Source organism: Aquarana catesbeiana, linkage group LG02, assembly GCF_042186555.1.
Source record: "Aquarana catesbeiana isolate 2022-GZ linkage group LG02, ASM4218655v1, whole genome shotgun sequence".
Classification (NCBI taxonomy): domain Eukaryota; kingdom Metazoa; phylum Chordata; class Amphibia; order Anura; family Ranidae; genus Aquarana; species Aquarana catesbeiana.
In genome coordinates, this window is record NC_133325.1 from 19,739,173 (window position 1) to 19,763,065 (window position 23,893).

Genomic DNA, 23,893 nt, shown 5'->3' on the forward strand with positions numbered 1-23,893 from the left:
ATATAGGCGTGACCCCGCCCCCTTGTGACGTCACATTCCCAGCATGCGCAGGGACTCATGTGCCCCTTTACTGGCATACTATATACACCCCCAGGTATGAAATTTAAAGGAATATTACACTTTTATTGTTTTACTTTAAGCATTTTTAAAATCACTGCTCCCGAAAAAACGGCCGTTTTTAAAACTTTTTTTGCATTGATCCATGTCCCCTGGGGCAGGACCCAGATCCCCAAACACTTTTTATGACAATAACTTGCATATAAGCCTTTAAAATTAGCACTTTTGATTAGTCATGTTTGTGTCCCATAGATTTTAACGGTGTTCGCATGTTCAAACTAATTTTTTGCCTGTTCGCAAGTTCTGGTGCGAACCGAACAGGGGGTGTTCGGCTCATCCCTACTGGTTACATGTTTAGAGTTACAGGGGAGGTCTAGGGCTAGAATTGTTGCTCTCGCTCTAACGTTTATGACAATACCTCACATGTGTGGTTTGATCACCGTTTTCATATGTGGGCGGGACTTATGTATGCGTTCGCTTCTTTTTTTAAATTTTACTTTTCTTTTTTTTAGTTTGACACTTTATAAAACAAATAAAAAGTTTGACCACTTTTATTCCTATTACAAGGAATTTACCGTATATACTCGAGTATAAGCCAAGCTTTTCAGCACTTTTTTTGTGCTGAAAATGCCCCCCTCGGCTTATACTCGAGTCTGTGTCCATCTGCAGCCGTGTGTGCCTGATCTCCCAGTGCTGTGACGTCAGTCTAGTCAACAGCCATGCAGTGTAACAAAGCCCTGCCTCCTCCTCATCCGTGATAGGTGAAACACTGACTCAGTGTGAGTCAGTGTTCTGTCACGGACGAGGAGGAGGAGGAGGCGGGGCTTTCTTACACTACATGGCTGCCGACTTTCTGCATATCACAGCGCTGACTTTCTGCATATCACAGCACCGCTGGCGGCAGATGGACAGATGAGTAGCAGAGCTAACCACACACAGGGGACAATGTAAGTTTTTCCCTGTTTAGTGTAATTTAGTGCCCTTTTTGCTCTTTCCCCCTGGGTGTCTCTCTACAGAATAAAGTATATGTTTTATATATCCCTTGTCTATGCACTCTAGGAAGCCCAAAAGGAAACCTATGCCTGTGTATTCACCCTAAATGCATGAGGAACAACTTGTGACACTGCATGTGGGATAGAGGCTGCACACAATCAGTGATATATACAGCATATGCACTTTCTTGGATAATTCAACTGTTATGTCTAGTACAAATGGGCACAGTGAGGCTGCAGATGGAAATTGTTGACCCTCTTTTACACTTACAGTAGCTGCTGCATTTCTCTCCCTCGGCTTATACCTGAGTCAAGTTTTTGTGGTAAAATTAGATGCCTCGGCTTATATTGGGGTCGACTTATACTCGAGTATATACGGTATACATCCCTTGTAATAGGAATATGGCATGATCGGTCCTCTTTACAGTGGGATATGGGTTCAAAGAGATCCCACATCTCACCTTTAGGCTGGGAAGCCTGAAATAAAAAAAAAATAACGATCTTGGCTTCCCAGCCAAAGTGGTGCCATTTGTTTGAATGCAGAGGCGTGACATCATAACATCGCGCCTAGACTCTGAACGATCATAGAGACCTTGCCGACCATCTGGTCTGCTGAAAATCTCGATAATAAACATCCGGGGCCGGCAAATCCATTCTCCAATTCACCGATCGTAGCGGTGAGTCAGTAGAAGCATCGGAGGGTGGCGGGAGGGGACGTCCCCTCTCACCACCCGTAAGAACGATCAAGCGGCTGACCAGCCGCTATGATCATTCTTATGGTGCAGAGAATCACCGGCTGAAAAACATGATATCTGAATGATGCCTGTAGCTGCACCCATCATTCAGATATACCCGCACAAAGTCAAGGACATCCTATTATGTGCCATGGGCAGGAAGTGGTTAATAGGGTTCTGGGTTTGAGTCTATACTTTTTCCACGTTTAGGAGTTTTGCTGTCAAACCGAACTAGGGGGTGTTTAGCTAATGACTATTAGGAAATAAACCTGGGTGCTCCACTAAGTCAAAGGCCTTCTTACAGGCCACAAAACAGGCAAATATCTTCCCATGTCTTGTGTTGTGGACATGGGTCTTCATGAGACTGTGCAGGGTGTAGACATGATGGGGCGTGGCCTGGAGAGTGATGGGGTAGGATGGGTTTGGTGAGAGCTCCGCTTGCCCGTTCAATCCTGCTGTAATCCGGGCGATCCAAACCCATCTGCTGTCAACAACAAGCCTGCTTGATTCCCGACCTGGCCATCGGACCATCCAGCCGTTTGGAGCGTCATCCGCGGCCGCGATCGCTGGATCTCCCCGCCCGGGGAAGGCCTGTAGGACAGACCGCGGCTTCGGCCTAGTCTGTGGAGCGGCGGCCATCTTGCTGCACCCGGCGGCGGCTCCAGCACAATTTCTGGCCACATCCTGCTCCCCAGAGACCCCTGATTAGCTGCCCTGGCCACCAGACCACCTATGGACACTACCACAACAACTTGTGCCCTGTAGGGGCTGGCTGGAGGGTCTGAGGCCGACCTGCTGCCTGGAGCGGCGGCCATCTTGCTACACCCGGCGGCAGCTCCTGTACATTTCCCTGCCACATCTTGCTCCCCGGAGACCCCGGACTGCCTGTCCTGACCACCGGATCACCTGTGGGCACTGCTGCAGCATTTCTACACCCCGTGACAGCTGGCTGGAGGGTCTGGGGCCCCGACCTGGTCTCTGGAGCAGTGGCCATCTTGCTGCACCCAGGATCACCTCTGTACCTGCAACTTACCTGTGGAGGATTCCTAAGCAGCATCAGCAGCAGGTCTTTAAGCCTTCTTCACATGCACCGCCGATCATCCCGGACAGCCAGAGGAAGGGGTAAGAAGTTGAAATTTCCCCCCGAACCGGTGGAGACAGAGGCGGCCTGTGTGGGCCGCGTGGGGCCTGGGAGGCGAGCCAGTGGCAACATGGCGTCCCAGGCAGAGCAACCAGAGCAGTCACCCTCTACACAGCCAGGCCTGGCTGATGTCTTGGCTGCTATAGGGAATTGCCAAGCCTCCCTTACTACCCTTACCTCCAAGGTAGATGCTGTGCAATTAGATGTTGGTCTAATAAGGCTGGACATGGATAAAATAAGGGGCAGAATTTCTGCTGCGGAACAGCATCTGGGGCAAGTGGAAGACACTGTGGAGTCTCATGGAGCAGACTTGAGGGCCCTACAAACCAAAATTAAAGCGCTGGAATATAAATCTGAAGATGCGGAAAACCGTAATAGGAGGAACAACCTCCGTATTGTAGGTCTGGCGGAGGGAGCTGAGGGGAAAAGTCCGACGGAGTTTATTGAAGGCCTCCTGCGTTCCCTCCTACCAGGGGCTCAATTTTCACCTTTCTATGCAGTGGAGCGGGCTCACCGGATCCCTCCCAAGCCGGGCCCCCCTGGAGCACCGCCACGCACATTTATCCTTAAGTTTCTGAACTTTCGTGACAGGGATGAAGTGCTCCGGGCAGCTAGAGTACAGGGAGAAATACGCCATCAAAATAACAAGCTACTTATCTTCCCTGACTACTCTGTAGAAACTCAAAAGCTCAGACGCTCCTTTGACCAGGTGAAGGCAGCCATGCGTCTTAAGGGCATTAGATACAGTGTTCTGTTTCCAGCACGATTGAGGGTTCAAGACGGGGAAACTACCAGATTTTTTACCTCCCCCAGGGATGCTAACGCATGGCTGGAATCATTGCCCCCCAACCGTTAAACGCTGCAACATGCTCTTCTGTTACTCCGCTCTGAATATAGGCCGCTGAATGTTCAAACTTTGACAAGGGATTTAATCTTGCACCCGTTGTGCCTTTTGTACTCTCTGTCAGTATACAATATAAGTGTTGTGCCCCTGGCTATGCCAGGTGATATCTACTCCCAGGCTTGCCACTGTTTGAATCTACTGTGGGAAAATCTTTTTTGCCCTTTACAAGATGTTCCTGAGATGTTGGGACCTTTTAGAGATGAAGATTACCTATGTTATACTGATTTACTGCAGCAATGACTTGTTTGGCTCTCTTGGAAGCTCAGATTTCAGTAATTCCTGAAGGAGGGTCACTGGCGGACTTTAGTGACCATTACACATATTGCAGGTTCACTTCTCCCTCTTATTTCACTTGCAGGTGATATACACCTTTCATTATGACTGCCTAGGCTGGAGTTGCACTCTGGGAGACAATCAATTGCTAATCGCATAGGAGGGAGAAGGCGCTTTGCCAGTTTGATTGCCTAGAGTATGGTATACCCTGTCTTCCTGAGCTACAAGGTGATCCTCCTCATTTATCCTAAACAGAAAACATATTTTATTTTATTTTTCTATTTTTTTCTATTCTACATGTGCTGCTAGTTTAATCCACACATCTACTCACCCACATTGGTCCGAAATGAGACGGTCCGAAATAACCTTTGTTGGTTGGAACGCTATTTCTCTCCTAATTCCTACTGGCGGTGGAGTTCTCGTCACCTTGTGTGGACAATCCTCTCCACTAAGGGTCTACACCCACTGGTTCACGCTCCCTGAACTTGGGGCTTTATTTTTCTTTCTTGATGTTTGGGGAACAAGGCATTCCTAGGTTGGGGTGGGGGATGCGGGGTGGGGGGCGGGGTTTAATGCTGGGTTTGTTTTTGTTAACACTATTTTGTTGTTTCAGGTGCTTTAGATATGACGCATGTTTGAACAGAACCATTTACACAGTACTATGTAGAACAATATATGTGTGGCTGGACTGGGATGCTGCCTGTCTGGTATGTTATATAACTGCATATCCACTTTACCTCATACTTCATGGCTGAGATAAAGGTAATTTCATGGAACGTTCGAGGGCTTAATACTGCTGTTAAGCGTTCCCTGGTGTTTCGTTTCCTTCGCTCCCACAACCCACAGATCTGTATTCTCCAGGAGACACATCTGCCGCAAAACAAAACGGTATGCCTTAGGAAAGCCTGGGTGGGCCTTAATTATCATTCCACCTTTTCCACCTATGCCCGGGGGGTTAGCATCCTGGTCCACAAGACACTACCGTTTAGGCTGATTGACGTCAAAACAGATAAAGAAGGGAGATTTGTTGTTATACATGCTAATATATTTGATAAGAATGTGGTACTAGTAGGGCTTTATGTTCCTCCGCCAGCATCTGGCAGGGTCCTTCACGAGATCATGCAAATAGCGGTGCAATTTGATACCGCATTGGTATACCTCATGGGGGACTTTAACATGGTACCACTGGTGGAACTTGATCGGCTGCAGTCCTCGGCTCGGGACACTCCGGACCTCAGGCAGTGGGCCGAAACCTTTGCCCTCACTGACGTCTGGAGGCACCTGTACCCGACATTAAAAGTTTTCACCTGCCATTCAGCCTCACACAAAACGCTATCTAGAATTGATCTTGTCTATGCTTCAGGCCCTGCATTACATTATGTACATGACCTGTCTGTGCTTCCCAGGGGAATATCAGATCACGCACCATTGTGCTTGACACTGACGCTGTCTGTTCCACCAGGGACTCGCCTGTGGTGTTTATCCAGATTTTGGGCTAATGATGAGAGGCTGTTGGAACCCCTAACGGCCTCTATATGCAACTTCTGGACGGACAATGCTGAATCCGCTGCCCCTCCTGTTGTATGGGACTCATTTAAAGCTTGGATACGAGGGGAGTATGGGCATAGTATTACTCGACTCAAACGTGAATCTACTCGCTCCATGGATGAGCTGGAGGCGCTGGCAGGCAGGTTGGAGGCTGAATACGTTTCTGCTCCTGGGGAGGACCGGTATAGGGCGTGGAAAAAGGCCCTGCGTGACCGATCCACCACTAGGATGGCCCAGACAGACAAGGCTCTGTTATACTCCGCTCAGCGCGTGTTCGAGCATGGTGGTAAAAATGGGAAGCTTCTTGCGTGGCTGGCTAAGGGAAACATACCTTCAACCCCCATAGGCTCCATTAGAGACAATACTGACCAGATCCTTACTGCCCCTGCTAATATTAACGACCGTTTCGGAGAATACTTTCAGGAGGTGTATTCCTCTAGAGATGTTGCATCGGATTCATCCATGTCCTCTTTTTTTGACTCCCTGTCTATCCCTGTGTTGTCTGAGGAAGCAAGGGAGGGGCTGGAGGCTGACATCACACTTGAGGAGATACAGGTTGCTATGGGACATCTCAAGGGAGGGAAGGCCCCGGGTGCAGATGGGTTACCATCTGAATTTTACTCCAACTTTTCCGAACTACTGGCCCCTAAGTTGACTTCACTGTTTTCTAAATTTGCAAATCTGCCAGCCCTTCCTGACTCAATGAATGAGGCGGTCATTGTACTGATTCCTAAACCAGGAAAGGACCCTCTTGACTGCGCATCGTATAGGCCCATCTCGTTGCTTAATGTTGATGCCAAGATCTTTGCTAAGGTCTTGGCCATCCGACTATCCCATGTAATAGAAGACCTAGTGGGTATAGACCAAACGGGATTTATGCCAGGCAAGGGCACAGATATTAACATTAGGCGCCTATTCCTTAACTTAGCAACATCGCATGACAACACGGGGACCAGGGTTGTTGCCTCTTTAGATGCCGAGAAGGCTTTCGACTCTGTTGAGTGGAAATTCTTATGGGAAACTTTGCGTAGATTTGGATTCGGTCCTAAATTTATTCACGGAGTACGATTGCTGTACCGATCCCCCCGGGCACGGGTTCGCACCAACAATTGGGTCTCAGACTCCTTTGCTCTGTTTCGTGGTACGAGGCAGGGATGCCCGCTCTCCCCCAGCCTGTTCGCCCTGGCGCTGGAGCCTCTGGCAATTGCCATTAGGAGTGCACCGGACGTTCTGGGCCTGCGGGTGGGTATGATGGAAGAGCGCCTCTCCCTCTATGCCGACGACGCATTATTGTACCTAAATGATGCTGGACCCTCTCTTCAGGCTGCCCTGCGTATTTTTGACAGTTTTGGTGGACTCTCGGGAGTTAAGATAAATTGGACCAAATCAGTCCGATTTTTTATAGATGATGGAGCTAACTCTGGACCCCTCTCCTCCCCGTTACAAAGGGTTACAGAATTTAAATATCTTGGAGTTGTGATCACTAGGAATCTCTCTGATTTTATTGTAAAAAACCTGACCCCTGTCCTGAACACTTTACGTTCAAAATGTGCTGCCTGGGAGAGTCTTCCTCTGAATCTTCTGGGTCGCATTAGTCTCCTTAAGATGATGATACTGCCCAAATTTAACTATCTGTTTAGGAATTGCCCGGTCTGGATCCCCGCCTCGTTTTTTAGGGAGATTGACCGTATAGTGGGATCCTTTATTTGGTCGGGGAGAAACCCTAGGTTGGCTCGCACTACGTTATGTTTACCTGCAGACTTGGGTGGACTTGCCCTCCCAAATTTCCAGTTATATTTTTGGGCAGCCATGTTGGTGACGGTACACTGGTGGTTCCGGGTTCTAGATCCAATGTGGCAACCTGTCTCGAGGCGAATATTTTGGGTTCCCTGACGGACCTTCGAAATTTTCCCTATAGAGGACCCAAGGCATATTGTGGAATCCCTGGGCCTACTAGAGCAACTTGGAGAGTATGGGAAGCGGCTAGGCGCAGATACTTGAGACCTGGACAATTGTCTCCAGCTCATCCCCTATGGGGGAACCCACGACTTAAACACTTCCGTATGATACCGGACCCACAGGTGTGGGCCAGATATGGTGTAACCTTGTTGGAACACGTAATGTCTGGGGGTCAACTGCTCTCCTTGCATGAGCTTACGGCTAAATTTGGACTGCCCCGTTGGATGGGGTTCCGATACCTACAGCTGGGACATGCGGCCAGGGCTCAATTCCCGCAAACTCCCCTGTTACAGACGGACCCCATTGAAGATCTCCTATCTCCTGGAGACTTGTCTAAACCCTTATCCTCTCTATATAATGCGTTGCTAGGAAGAGATTCCCCTAAGATTAATGAATTATGGGAAAAATGGCGGGCTGATATCCCATCGCTGGATAGGGAGGGATGGGAGGACTGTCTAGAGTATGGCCCGAAACTAGTGATAGCATCCAAGGACAAACTGATTCAAGTTAAATTTATACACAGGGTCTACTATACCCCACAGAGACTCCATCGCATTTTTCCTGAGAGAGACCCCATGTGTCCTAAATGCAAAGTCCATATAGGCACATATATGCATATGTTCTGGGAGTGTCCAGTTGTTGCACTGTTTTGGACTAAGATTATAGGTGAAGTCAACTCCAGATTGCAGACCACTATTCCGCTCTTGCCGGCCATGGCGTTGCTGGGGATACATGATGATGAGCAAAGGCCATATCATCTTAAATTACTGATTTCCTTCCTTCTCTTCTATGCCAAAAAAGAAATACTCATGAAATGGATAGATTCTTCCCCTCCATCCTTTTCAGCCTGGGAGGCACAGATTGAGGCAGTAATCCCCATGTATAAAATGACATATATAAACCGTGGCTGTCCGTGGAAATTCGAAAAAGTTTGGGCTCCGTGGATGGCCTCGTAGAGAAATATTCAGTTCCTTACGTTTATTTGCCCCAATAGGGAAGGGTTTTGGAGGGTGGAGGGTGGACGGTATTTGTTGAGAATGGTACTATTAACCTTACGTATTGGTTGCAGGTTTTGCATATTAATTTCCCTCTCCTCAAATATATTATCTACGTATGTAATGTATTGTACTCTGTTGAATGGTATTCTGTAATTCTGATTATCTATTACAACAATAAAGCACCACTGTTTTTGTTAAAAAAAAAGGGTGTAGACATGATCTGTGGTGCGATGGTTTGCCATGAACCCTGCCTGACTTATGCTGAAGACAGGAAGTTGAGGATCTTTGTGTTCAGGATATTGCTTAATAGTGTTCCCAGTGCGCTTCTGATACATATCCCTCTGTAGTTGCCTGGATCATACTGGTCTCCACTCTTATGGATGGGTGTTATGAGGACTTGGTTCCATACTTGAGGGTGGTAACTAGGGATGAGCCTGTGTTTGACTCGAACATTATGTGTTCGCCCGTTCACCAAATTTAGAACCTTATGTGGCGTTCACTGGAAATTTGAGCACCCGTGGAATGCCCCATAATGCACTGCGAGACCATCAATGCACTGCGAGATAGCAGTGCATTGGCGGCTGCTGATTCGACAAAGCGTGAACCTGAGCTGCATGCTTTGGCCAATCAAAGCTGGGAGAAGCATGATTGGCCAAAGGCACGGTGCCTTTGGCCAATCATGTCTCAGGGGGCTAAGTCCACGCCCCACACTAAGTAAGGGTGTGTAAGGAATGAGAGCAGACAATTACATTTCTAAAGGAAAAAATGTCATTTAAAATTGCTTGCAGCTGTAATGTATTGCCAGATCTCAGCAATATAGATAAATATCATTGAAAAAAATGGTGTAAGTCCCCCCCAGTCTATTACCAAGCCCTTCAGGTCTGGTATGGATTCTAAGGTGAACCCCACGCCAAAATTAAAAAAAAAATGATCCCCCCAAAATACATACCAGACCCTTATCCGAGCATGCAACCTGGCAGGCTGCAGGAAAAAGGGGGGTCAAGAGAGCTCCCCCCTCCTGAACCGTACCAGGCCACATGCACTCAGCATAGGGAGGGTGCTTTGGGGTCCCCTCATTTCCACAACCCTTGCTCAGTGGTTGAGGGGTTCTGTGGGCAGGGGGCTTATCAGAATCTGGAAGCCCCTTTAACAAGGGGGCCCCCAGATCCCGCCCTCCCTATGTGGATGGGTATCGGGGTACATTGTACCCCTACACATTCACCAAAAAAAGTGTCCAAAAAGTAAAAATGGCAGGAGACAGTTTTTCACAATTCCTTTATTAAAAAAAAAAATTAAACCGTGTCCCGCGATGTCCATTCATCTTTAATCACAGCGCCGACTGTCACGAGAAAAAAACAAAACAGAAAAACTCTGCCTCCACGGGAAGCTTCCCGTCCACTGTATCCTCTTCGCAATGACAGCTGTTATATAGCTGAGAGCGGGGTCACCCAGTGACATATACAGGTGCCCCCACCCCCTCTGATGTCACATGATGTCAGAAGGGGGCGAGGTCACCCAGTTACATCACCGGGTGGCCCTGCCCTTGCCTATATAACAGCTGTCAAAGCAAAAACACGGCAGTCATGAAGAAGCCTCCCATGGAGGCAGAGTTTTTCAGTTTTTTTTTCTCAGGACCATCGGCGCTGTAATTGAAGATGAATGGACATTGCAGAACACTTTTTTAATTTATTTTTTTATTAATAAAGGAATTATCAAACTGTCTCCTGTCATTTTTACTTTTTTGACACTTTTTTGGGTAAAAGAGTAGGGGTACAATGTACCCGATACCCATTCACATAGCGGGGGACGGGATCTGTGGGTCCCCTTGTTAAAGGGACTTCCAGATTCCAATAAGCCCCCTGGCTGCAGACCCCCACAACCATTGGGGAAGGGTTGTGAGGATGAGGCCCTTTTTCCCATCAACATGGGCACAAGGTGCTTTGGGGGACCCATGTTGAGGGCATTTGGCCTGGTACAGTTCAGAAGCGGGGGGCGCTTTCTAATCCTCCCCTTTTCCTGCGGCCTGCCAGGTTGCGTGCTCGGATAAGGGTCTGGTAAGGATTTTGGGGGGGACCCTCACACGACTTTTTTTTAATTTTGGCGTAGGGTTTCCCTTAATAATCATACTAGACCCAAAGGGCCTGGTAATGGACTGGGGGGGAACCCATGCCATTTTCTTTGACAATATTATGTCTATTTTATTCAACAATACATTACACCCACAAGCAAATTTTTTGTTCCTTTAGAAATGTCATTATGCTGTGGTACTTTTAAGAACATGGAAAAGATGCACTACTTTACAGGCAGAATAAGAAGGCATGATATTTAAAGGAATATTTCATTTTTATTGTTTCACTTTAAACATTATTAATATCACTGCTCCCGAAAAAACAGCCGTTTTTAAAAGCTTTTTTTGCATTGATACATGTGCCCTGGGGCAGGACCCAGGTCCCCAAACACATTTTATGGCAATAACTTGCAGATAAGCCTTTAAAATTAGCACTTTTGATTTTTCACATTCGTGTCCCATAGACTTTACGGTGTTTGCACAAATGTTTTGCCTGTTCGTGTGTTCTGCTGCGAACTGAACCGGGGAGAATTTGGCTCATCCCTAGTGGTAAGCATCAGGTTGAATTCTTTACATATTGCAGTATGCACTTATAAGGAACCATGTTTAATAATTTTTTTGCAGGTGTTGGATTTTCTACTTTAGTTGTAGTAGTAGTATAATACACAGGGTTTTGGAAATCCTTGATTATTTTTTTCCTCCATATTAAATGGTATTTTGTTGATGTACTTTTTGTATCACATGTAGCACCCCCCCTCGTAGGGCCTGCTAATGAGCTTGTATCCCCACTTCTGCACAGCCAGGCACACCAGATTTTCACAGCACCCAGAGTCGGAGAACAGTCCATGACTTTGTTTTTGTTATTTATTTGGGGTTAATAACTTGGATAGGGAAGGGAGCATCAACTTCAGGGACCTCTTCCTATATACAGTCTATATACTGTCTTCTTCACTTGCCTCCTGCACACATTTGCTTGCTCCAGCTGAATCACTGTAGAATAATCTGAGAGGCTTGTCACTTCTCCTCTATGGCTTAAAAACTCTCTTAAATATGATTTGATATATATATATATATATAGTGTAAATTTGCTGTCCCCTCAAAATAACTCAACACACAACCATTAATGTCTAAACTGCTGGCAACAAAAGTGAGTACACCCCTAAGTAAAAATGTCCAAATTTGGACCAATTAGCCATTTTCCCTCCCGGTGTCATGTGACTCGTTAGTGTTACAAGGTCTCAGGTGTGAATGGGGAGAGCAGGTATGTTGAATTTGGTGTTATCGCTCTCACTCTTTCATACTGGTCACTGGAAGTTCAACATGGCACCTCATGGCAAAGAACTCTCTGAAGATCTGAACAAAAAGAATTGTTGCTCTACATAAAGATGGCCTAGGCTATAAGAAGTATGCCAAGACCCTGAAACTGAACTGTAGCAAGATCATACAGCGGTTTAACGGGACAGGTTCCACTCAGAACAGGCCTCGCCATGGTCGACCAAAGAAGTTGAGTGCACTTGCTCAGCGTCATATCCAGAGGCTGTCTTTGGGAAATAGACGTATGAGTGCTGCCAGCATTGCTGCAGAGGTTGAAGGGGTGGGGGGTCAGCCTGTCAGTGCTCAGACCAAACGCCGCACACTGCATCAAATTAGTCTGCATGGCTGTCGTCCCAGAAGGATGCTGTCACGGAACGTCCCACACTCCACTTGAGTGCTTCCGTCATATACCACTTCCTCCCAGTCTGTATACAGATATCAGATATTCCAACCTCTCTGAGCATCAAGACAAGGCGACACTTGCTTGTTGCTACCATGAACTCACTTTATTCAGAACCAGAATACAGTCTTATATACACAGGCGAAGATTACTCTAACAATACAAATGTAACCTAATTAACATGAGCTAATTATCTAATCCTTTATACAGCCTAGGTGACTGAGACATGACCTTTCGCCCAGACTTGTGGTCACCGAGCTTCACACCGTTATATCAACACAATAGCAGTCGTCCCGTCTCCTACATTGTATAGAGGACAATGTCATTAGCTCATTCAATTAACATAAACACAGGTTGATGACACCAGCATCTCCTCACAGGATGTGTCCCAACAGAATCAATCCATTGAAAATCCAGGGCCCATAATCAAAAGGCAACAGGCTTGCATACAGTCCTCTCCAACAGCCTCTGTTCTGGCTAGGTCTGTGACATTTCTCCCCTTTCGGCAGGAGACTAACACAGGAGGAGACCCCAGACGGGTTGACTCCGAAGTTAGTCCATAGTTCCAGTCCTCTATTGCCTGTACCCACACAGTACCCCAAACAAATTGTTCCAAACAGAGTATTACTCACCCCGCTGGAGAGAAGAGAGGGTGTCTGGGATCACTCTGTCATGCTGTTGGGGATCGGGGCCCACTGCCCAGCATCCCTGGGGTATACAGGTGGAGACTGAAGTCCCATCCACCTTCACAGGAAATCCATCCTCTGTTAGTTGAGGGAAGAGTCCAGCAGTCCTCGGCCCTGTTGCCAGCCCTTCTGCTGGAAACCCCACACCATCTGTTCCGGCTAACTGTTGGGGAGGGAGGCCGACTGCCCTGCCTCCCTGGAACTCTGTAGTTGTTGCCGGTGCTGGCCAGAGGTTGGTAGCACTCTGCCCGGTTGCCGGTGCTTCAACTGGGGAAGTTCCCTGTAACTCCACAGATACTGCTGTTGGTGCTGGGCAGAGCACAGTGAAATTTGGCCCCAATAGCAGCTCTTCTGCTGGAGGCTCATCAGGTTGTTCTTCCTCAGCAGAAAAGTCTATTAAATCCCCTACCTCTATAACTGGTGTCTGTGGATAGAGGTTCACCATCTCCTGTCCGTGGAACTCAGAAGATGCCATCAGTGCTGAGCAGAGCGCAATGAAGTTTGGCTCTAATCCCAACTCTTCTGCTGGGGGCTCACCCGATGGATCTTCCTCAGCAGAAAAGTCTATCAAATCCCCTGTCTCTGCAACTGGTGTCTGGGGATGGAGGTTCACCATCTCCTGTCCATGGAACCCAGAAGATGTTATCAGTGCTGGGCAGAGGTTAGCAGAGCTCTGCCCTGTTGTCAGCACTTCAGTTTTGGGATGGCAATCTCCAGATTTTCCACTGCAGATTCTCTGGCATGCTGCTGGACAGGCACATTCCTCCATCCAAGATCATCCCATGCAGAAACAGGATCATCAAGGTCAGTCAGCACTTGCTGCATCCGCCATAAGACCTCCGCCTCCATAGCTGTGGGGGCAGGTTGGCAAAGCACACTATCGCTCTGCCACATTGCCGACTCTTCAGCCAGGATTTCAGGGTTGTCAGCTGGTATTTCCTGATAGTCCCAGGCAAAGGGAGCCCAGCCCTGGCACTGAGCAATGTCTAGCAGCCATCTGTAGGCGATCTTTAGCTCCCATTCCTGAACGGCCAGAAACTCCAAATCTTCCTGTGCCCAGTGCACTTCCGAAATGTTCAGTAGCCCTTCTCTGAAATCCATGATTTCGTCCACCCGCCGCTCCAAATCACTCCCAAAGTTAGGGTCCTCTGTCAGCTTCACAAACAACAGTCCCAAGCCGCCGTAGCTTAAGCCTTCCGTTGGGCTGTCATCCGCTATCCAGGGACATGCTTGGGATACATGCCACCGGAGGGCTCTGTAGCTCTCATCCAGCTTTATCTCTGCCCAGACCAGCCTGCTTAATTCAGCTGTCTGCTTCTTGTGTGGTTTTTCTCCCAAAAACCGCACCCGTAGTCCGTACTGCGCCCAGTACCTTTCCTCGATGGAGGGGAGAACTTTTCCCTGGTGTCGCTGCTCACGGGCTAGTGCTTCCTTCCAGAGTTTGCAGCGAATAGAATCACACCATCCCAGCAGGACCTGCTCCGATACTGGTCCTCTGTGCTGTATCTGCATCTCCCGCAACCTCCTTCTGAATTCCTCATCCATGGCGGCTGGTATCTGTACCTCTCCTCTCCTGCTATCTGGACCTTGGATCCAGATGGAAGTTTGGATGTCCCAGACTTCAGGAAGCTTTCCCGCTGCTTGCCACCAATGTCACGGAACGTCCCACACTCCGCTTGAGTGCTTCCGTCATATACCACTTCCTCCCAGTCTGCATCAAGACAAGGCGACACTTGCTTGTTGCTACCATGAACTCACTTTATTCAGAACCAGAATACAGTCTTATATACACAGGAGAAGATTACTCTAACAATACAAACGTAACCTAATTAACATGAGCTAATTATCTCATCCTTTATACAGCCTAGGTGACTGAGACATGACCTTTCGCCCAGACTTGTGGTCACCGAGCTTCACACCGTTATATCAACACAATAGCAGTCGTCCCGTCTCCTACATTGTATAGAGGACAATGTCATTAGCTCATTCAATTAACATAAACACAGGTTGATGACACCAGCATCTCCTCACAGGATGTGTCCCAACAGAATCAATCCATTGAAAATCCAGGGCCCATAATCAAAAGGCAACAGGCTTGCATACAGTCCTCTCCAACAGCCTCTGTTCTGGCTAGGTCTGTGACAGATGCCTCTTCTAAAGATGATGCACAAGAAAGCCCGCAAACAGTTTGCTGAAGACAAGCAGACTAAGGACATAGATTACTGGAATCATGTCCTGTAGTCTGATGAGACCAAGATAAACGTATTTGGTTCAGATTATATCAAGCATGTGTGGCGGCAACCAGGTGAGGAGTACAAAGACAAGTGTGTCTTGCCTACAGTCAAGCATGGTGGTGGGAGTGTCATGGTCTGGGGCTGCATGAGTGCTGCTGGTACTGGGGAGCTACAGTTAATTAAGGGAACCATGAATGCCAACATGTACTGTGACATACTGAAGCAGAGCATGATCCCCTCCCTTCAGAGACTGGGCCGCAGGGCAGTATTCCACTATAACAACCCCAAACACACATCCAAGATGAGAACTGCCTTGCTAAAGAAGCCGAGGGTAAAGGTAAAAGACTTGCCAAGCATGTCTCCAGACCTAAACTCTATTGAGCATCTGTGGGGCATCCTCAAACGGAAGGTGGAGGAGCGCAAGGTCTCTAAGGTCTGGAGCCCAGATCCGGACTCCAGTGGCAACCTGCGAAGCTCTGGTGAACTTCATGCCCAAAAGGGTTAAGGCAGTGCTGGAAAATAATGGTGGCCAGACAAAATATTGACACTTTGGGCCCAATTTGGATATTTTTACTTAGGGGTGTACTCACTTTTGTTGCCACCGGTTTAGACATTAATGGCTGTGTGTTGAGTTATTTTGAGGGGACAGCAAATTTACATTGTTATACAAGCTGTACACTCACTACTTTACATTGTAGCAAAGTGTAATTTCTTCAGTGTTGTCACATGAAAAGATATAATAAAATATATATACTGTACATAAATGCAAGGGGTGTACTCACTTTTGTGAGATACTGTATATATTTTTTTAAATTTTTTTTCAAAAGCAGTGTTATTCTTAATGTATATAATTAGAATATTTATAGGAAGGGATTGGGGGGATTGTTACTTCTTTATCTTTTCAGCTTTTTCTTTGACACGTCTCACTAGAAGATCTCGGAGATGGCAGAAATACCCTATTATGGGGCCCTTATGAGTAATAACATTCATTTTAAAACATATTAAGCTAACATAAGTCTAGTGTTTATTGTCTTCTTCAAAATAAAACCTACAACTGATTAATGATTACCTGGAAGTTTTCATATCAGGATCTGGCAAGGTGTGGGGTCGGAGTGTTGCCTCTGCAGCATTGTATGGGGAAGCGGAATACTCTCTTGTGGTAGCAGTTTACAAAGAAATTTATACAAGGAGAAAGATGTTTTCTTTATCGTACATCACGGGACACAGAGCACCATAATAATGGCTATGTGGGTTATACGCTTACCTTTAGGTGATTGGACACTGGCAACCAATAGTAAGATGGTTCCTCCCATATAACCCCTCCTACACAGGAAGTGCCTCAGTTTTTTTGCCAGTGTCTTGAAGGTGATGGTCATGGCTGTTGAAGCTCTTCAGTTTCTTCAAACGAAATGTCCCACTGAGGACGTTATAATCAGATCCATTTGGATGGCTTACTAAGCTAAAGTGGATGGTACCCGAATCTCGGTTCAAGAACGAGGTGTTGCTTGTAATGTGTCCTTTATAGGCACTGGACCCTTGGTAAAGTTGGTATTCCTGGTCAATCTCGTCCAAGGAAACCATAAAGGGTGCTTTACAGGTCCAGGGGTGTGGATCCCAATATGGGGGACCCGGTCCCTGAAGGTCCCTAGAGATGCTACCCGCCGTGATGGGGGAATGGGGGAAGATTGGGCCTGGCAAGACAGGCCCTGCTGCTTGAGATGGTGAGTACTTTCTTTGGGGCCATATATATGTATTTCCCCTTGTAAAACTGCTAGTGTAAGCCTTGAGCCTGTGCCAGGATTACAGAGGCCGGTTTTGGCGTGCATTTTTAAAATTTTTGCGTGCGAGCGCGCATGCGCGCGTGCGCTGCCGCTATCCGCCATACAGGTGCGCCGCGAGCGCCAGGATGGCGCATGCGCCATGCGGTAGGCGGGTCACTGATCGCTGATGCGCGTGCTCGCTATCATGCTAGTGCTTATAAGCATGGAGCTCCTGGCGTGCGCATGGAGGAAGCAGAGTGAATGGTGGGCACGTGAGCCTGGTGGTCTTGGACAAAGCGGTGACAGGTTTAAAACTATTATTATTATTATTATTATTATACGAGATTTATATAGCGCCAACAGTTTACTCAGCGCTTTACAATGTATAAGGGGGACAACACAATTACAGTACAGTTCAATACAAAAGGTACAGGAGGGCCCTGCTCATAGAGCTTACATTCTAAAGGGAGGGGGTGGTGGTACAAAAGGTAATAGCTGCAAAGAATGATTTGATGGGGGTGGCTCAGGGACAGTTATGTGGGTGTGGGATAGGCTTCCCTGAATAAATGAGTTTTCAAGGATCTCCTAAAGGTGGACAGGGTAGGGGCTGATCGGACATACTGGGGCAGGGAATTCCAGAGGATGGGAGAGGCTCTGGAGAAGTCCTGAAGGCGAGCATGGGAGGAGGTAACAAGGGAGCTAGAGAGCAGGAGGTCCTGGGAGGAGCGGAGGGGGCGATTTGGGCAATATCTGCAGATGAGGTTGGTGATGTAGATGGGGGCGATGTTGTGAATGGCCTTGTATGTTATGGTTAGCATTTTGAATTTTACACGGTGGGGTAGGGGAAGCCAGTGAAGGGATTGGCAGAGAGGAGCAGCAGTCACGGATCGATTAGTGAGGTGTATTAGTCTAGCAGCAGCATTCATAATAGACTGAAGGGGGGATAGCCTGCTTGTTGTAGTTTGTGGGGAGTACTCCTTTTTAGTTTCCTTGTGTGAAAGCAATGTCTTCCAGAAAACGAGGAACAGGGAACAAGGCAAGCACAGGGGTAAGAGTCCCTCCACAAAAGACAGGAGACCAATCCCATGCTGATGCAGCCTCAGTTTCTCCTGAAGGACCTGCGGCTTCTGACCTGGCTGAGCCATTGCACTTGTCAGGCATAGTAGCCACTACCAATGTACCTGCCTCAGCTTATGTTAGAAAGGATGATTTGGCATCTGCCTTAGCGGGTCTTGAAGGCAAAATAGCTGGCATGATTGCTTCTGTAACACAGAGGGGAATGAAGCGTAATAGATCTCCCTCCCCCGGGCCTGGGCCAAGTGGTGAGTCACTAGAGCCCCAGGACTCTTATAGCCAGATGGGTCCTGGTAACCTGGAACCAGAATGGGCAGAGGATCCAGAGGAGGTGGTCATGAAGGACCAGGAGGTAGGAGAGGCTAAAAATACCTCAGCTGAGGACTCTGACTCTGAGGAGCCGATTTCAGCCTCTCATTGCCAGAAATTGTTTATCCAATCTCTAATGGAGATGGTACGAATTGGGTTTAAGTTACCCCCGGTTTAGGAGTCTGCACTCTCTTGTTCCACTCTGGGATCTTTGCGACATAAACAAATTTCCCAAGCCTTTCTCTTGCATCCGTTACTGGAGCAGGTGATTTATGCGGACTGGGAGCATCCTGACAGGATATACTTACCTCCCAAAAGGTTTTCTGTTTTATACCCTATGGAGGAGAAGTTTAGGAAGAAATGGAGCACACCTTTGGTAGACGCTGCGATATCTTCCGTGTATAAAAACTTAACCTGTCCAGTGGATAATGCCCAGGTTTTCAAGGATCCGGCTGATAAAAAGCTAGAGTTCTTATTGAAGGCCTCCTTCTCAGTTGCCAGTGCAGCAGTTCAGCCTGCTATTGCAGCCATTGGGATTTGTCAATACCTAAAGGAACACTTTAAGAGGATAGTAAAGAACATACCTGGCCTGGAGGAATCTGCTGAGGAACTATCAGAGATCCCTCATGCCTTGTGTTTTGCGGTAGACGCTTTAAAAGACTCTATCCAACAGATGTCTCGTTTTTCGTTACTATCAGTTCATATGCGCCGAGTATTGTGGCTAAAGAACTGGTCTGCTGAGACGCCATGTAAAAGGCTACTTGCTGCTTTTCCATTTCATGGAGAGCGCCTGTTTGGCGAAGATCTGGATAAATATATCCAAAAGATCTCTGGAGGAAAGAGCGCTCTGCTTCCTATTAAAAAGAAGGGGAAGCAGCCCTCTTATAAAATTCCTAATCCTCCAGGGCCTGGTGCCTCTTCCCCTAAGCGGTATCGACGGCCTTAGCCATCTGGGTTTAAAAGACCACAGTGTCAGAAAAAACCCTGGACCCAAAAGCCACCCAAGCCCAACTCCAAGTCTACCTTGTGAAGGCCCCCGCTCTCACGGGTGGGGGGCAGGCTTCGGCTGTTGGGGAGGCCTGGAAAGAACTGGTTCAAGACAGATGGGTCATTTCCACTGTAAAATACGGTTACAGAATAGAGTTCCGGGAGGTCCCCCCCAAACCGGTTTCTGTACTCAAGGGTCCCGGCGGATCCAGAGAAGAGAAGATGCCTATTTCTAGCTTTACACCATCTGCTGACGCAGGGAGTAATTGTAAAGCCCCCGCATGAGGAAAGATTCAAGGGGTTTTACTCAAACCTATTCACCGTGCCGAAACCAAATGGGGAAGTAAGGCCCATTCTGAACCTCAAGGCTCTCAACTTCTTTGTAGACGTCCGATCTTTCCGCATGGAGTCGGTTCGTTCAGTAATAAGGTCCCTGAGAAAGGGAGACTATTTGGCATCCATAGATATCAAGGATGCATACCTTCATGTGCCGATCTTCGGTCCACACCAAAGGTTCTTATGCTTCGCTGTAGAGGGCAGTCATTTCCAGTTTGTGGCACTGCCTTTCGGTCTAGCCATGGCCCCCAGGGTCTTCACAAAGGTTCTTCCCCCAGTATTGGCTTCCCTAAGATCTCAAGGAGTCTCCATAATAGGATACTTGGACGATCTACTTCTAAGGCAATGCTCTCGCCCTACACTAGTTCTAAACGTGTCAAGTACAGTGCGGGTCTTACAACGCCTAGGTTGGGTACTAAATTTGAACAAGTCAGCTCTTTGTCCGACCCAAACCTTGGTGTATCTGGGTCTGGTTTGGACACCACCCAAGAAAAGGTGTTTCTTCCGCTCTTAAAGGTCGCCTCCATAGTGGAACTTGTACAGAAGGTGAAAAAAGAACCAACACCTTCTGTTCGGCTGTGCATGAGGTTATTGGGCAAGATGGTGTCATCTTTCAGTGCAGTGCCATATGCACAGTTCCACTCCAGAGTGTTCCAGAACAGTATCCTGAAAGCCTGGGACAAGTCTGCTCGAACCTTGGATCAACCAATGGTTCTATCTCCACAGGTTCTATGGAACCTCTCTTGGTGGTTAAGAACCAGCCACTTAAAAAGAGGGAAGTCTTTCCCACCAGTAGCCTGGAGAGTGGTGACCATGGATGCCAGTCTTCTCGGCTGGGGAGCAGTCCTAGAGGAAGCGTCTGTCCAGAGAGTATGGTCCCAGACAGAAAAGACTCTGCTCATCAATCTACTGGAGTTTCGGGCAGCCCGTCTGGCCCTGCGATTATGGACATCCAGATTGCGGGGTTTTCCAGTCAGAGTCCAGTATGACAACTCCACAGTAGTTGCGTATATCAACCACGAGGGAGGTACCAGGAGTCGGGCAGCCCAAAGAGAAGTAAATCATATACTAACATGGGCAGAAAAACATGTGCCGTTTCTGTGGGCATTGTTTATCCCGGGGGTGGACAATTGGCAGGCGGATTTCCTGAGTCGCCAGAAATTGTTACCAGAGGAATGGTCCCTGCATCCCGAGGTTTTTCTACAGATCTGCCATTACTGGGGGACCCCAGACGTGGATCTGCTGGCATCCAGATTCAATACCAAAATGGACAGGTTTGTGTCCAGGACCAAGGATCCGCTTGCTGTCGGGATAGACGCATTAGTGGTTCCTTGGGATCACTATTCTCTGATATATGCCTTCCCTCCGATCCAAATTCTGCCGCACTTACTACGCAGAATACGGGAGGAACGCAAGCCAGTGATCTTAGTGGCCCCAGCGTGGCCCAGGTGATCATGGTACTCGGAGATTGTGAAGTTGGCAGTAGGAGATCCGTTGGTTCTTCCTTGCCGCCCAGACCTGTTGTTTCAAGGGCCCATATTCCATCCTTCTTTACGGTTGCTGAAGTTGATGGCCTGGCTATTGAGACCAGACTATTGAAAGACCGTGGTATTATGGGTTCAGTCTTGTCCACTTTGATAAACGCTAGAAAGTCAGTTTTATAGAGTCTGGAAGTCATACATTTCTTGATGTGAGAAAAGGAAATGGAACCCTCGTAGGTATACGATTGGAAGGGTGCTCGCCTTCCTCCAAACAGGAGTAGACTTGCAGCTTGCGTTAGGGACAATCCAGGGACAAATTTCGGCCTTAATCGTTTTTTTTCCAAAGACCAATTGCATCCCATTCTTTGGTGCAAACCTTTGTCAAGGGAGTAACATACCTGAGGCCACCGCCTAAACCACCTTTATTTCCTTGGGACCTAAATTTGGTACTGTCAGCCTTACAGAGTCAGCCCTTTGAACCTATTAGGCATATCCCTTTTGTCCTATTGACCAGGAAATTAGTTTTCCTAGTGGCTATAACATCGGCTAGAAGGGTGTCAGAATTGGCCGCCTTTCGAGCAAAGAACCTTTTATGGTTCTTCATCAGGACAGAGTGGTCATGCGTCCTCGTCCGGATTTTCTACCGAAGGTAGTTTCCAAATTTCATTTGAATCAGGATATCATTTTACCTTCCTTTTTTCCAAACCCTAAAACTAGGGAGGAAAGGTCACTTCACTCACTGGATGTAGTGAGAGTGATAAAGGTTTACTTGGAAATGTCAGCTCCCTTTGGGGAAACGGACTGTCTTTTTGTCTTGCCTGAGGGTCCTAAAAGAGGACAGCCGGCAACAAGTTCATCTATATCCAGGTGGATTTGCCAGACTATTGTCCAGGCGTATGGATTAAAGCGCAGGGTTCCACCCCGGGATTTAAAAGCACACTCCACTAGAGGAGTTAGTGCATCATGGGCAGTACGCCAGCAGGTGTCTATGGCTCAGGTTTGCAAAGCAGCCGTTTGGTCTTCAGTTCATACGTTCACCAGGTTTTACCAGGTGGATGTGAGGTCTCAAAATGAGACTGTTTTTGGCCACCGCGGTTTGCAGGCTGCTTTATAATCTCAGATCCATTGGGTCTAGGGATGATGTGCCCCCCCCTCAGATGCATTGCTTTAGGACATCCCACATAGTCATTATTATGGTGCTCTGTGTCCCGTGATGTACGATAAAGAAAAATGGATTTTTAAAACAGCTTACTAAAATCCTTTTCTTGGAGTACATCACGGGACACAGAGGTCCCTCCCCTCTTTTTCTGGGATCGTCATTGCTTGCTACAAAACTGAGGCACTTCCTGTGTAGGAGGGGTTATATGGGAGGAACCGTCTTACTATTGGTTGCCAGTGTCCAATCACCTAAAGGTAAGCGTATAACCCACATAGTCATTATTATGGTGCTCTGTGTCCCGTGATGTACTCCAAGAAAAGGATTTTACAGGTAAGCTTTAAAAATCCATTTTTTTTATTAGGTTCTATGAAGAAAATATGCTTTAAAATTAAGCCAACTTATCACTTAAAATGTGAACTTGGAAGTGTCCTGTGCACCCTGCTCATCATAAGGCATTCTGGGTAACATGCTCCTTCCTTTCCAGCTGACGAGCTATCAGCATAAGCCAGATTGGGTGCCTACAAGTACATGCAAGTGCTATGGAGTAAGAAGCAATCAGCTGTGATGTGATTTCTCCTGCATGTCCGCTGCTGCAGTACACCAACTGTCTTCTCTCCATCGCGCACCACGTCCTACTCTCCCAGACAAAGCTTGTAGACTAGGCTACAAGGCCAAGCAAGGGTACAGTATGCCATCTACCATGTCAGAGTTTGCTGTGGTGGATGTAAGAACATCATGCCCAAGGGTGAAGCCTATGGTAAACCTATGCACCATGGTGTTAACCAGATCAAGTTTGCTCGCAGCCTGTAGTCTGTTGCTGAGGAGCGTGCTGGCCTTTACGGTGAAGGACTGAGAGTCCTTAACTCCTACTGAGTTGGTAAAGACTGAATTTATTAGTTCTTTGAGATCATCCTCATTGACACTTTCCACAAGGCCATTAGATGCAATCCAGGCACCCAATGGATCACAAAAGCTGTGCACAAACACAGGGAGATGGGTGGGCTGACATACGCTGGCAAAAAGAGTCATGGGCTTGGCAAAGGTCACAAGTTCCATCTTACCATTGGTAGCTCTCGTTGTGCTGCCTGGAGAAGACGAAACACTCTTCAGCTAAACTGTTACCGCTAACTGGGATCATACTTGTAAATTTGACATTAAAACAAAGTTGTTTTTGGACAAAAAAAAAAAAAGCTGAACTTACTGAGTACATGCTTCCATCAACTTTAATATTAAAAATTATTTTTGAAGGCACCAACAAAATGTATTTATTAATATAGCTGGACACATCTACATACAATATAATTAAAGTGACCCCAACACTAAAATAATGATATTACAATCAGCCTATAAAAGAACATGTTTAATATTTATCTTCTGGGAAGGTGGTGAGTGAAATCTGTGATGGGTGATGGCTGTCTCAGGTATCTGACACTTTAGGATGTTTTGGATACTTTGTCCCCCTCTGGTCACTGTGGTTTC

General features: G+C 47.3%; 1 pseudogene; it reads left to right on the forward strand.

The window, feature by feature from the left end:
* The first annotated feature begins 2,994 nt into the window (after window positions 1-2,994).
* On the forward strand, window positions 2,995-23,542 carry LOC141126435 (large ribosomal subunit protein eL15-like; annotated as a pseudogene).
* The last annotated feature ends 351 nt before the right edge of the window (window positions 23,543-23,893 follow it).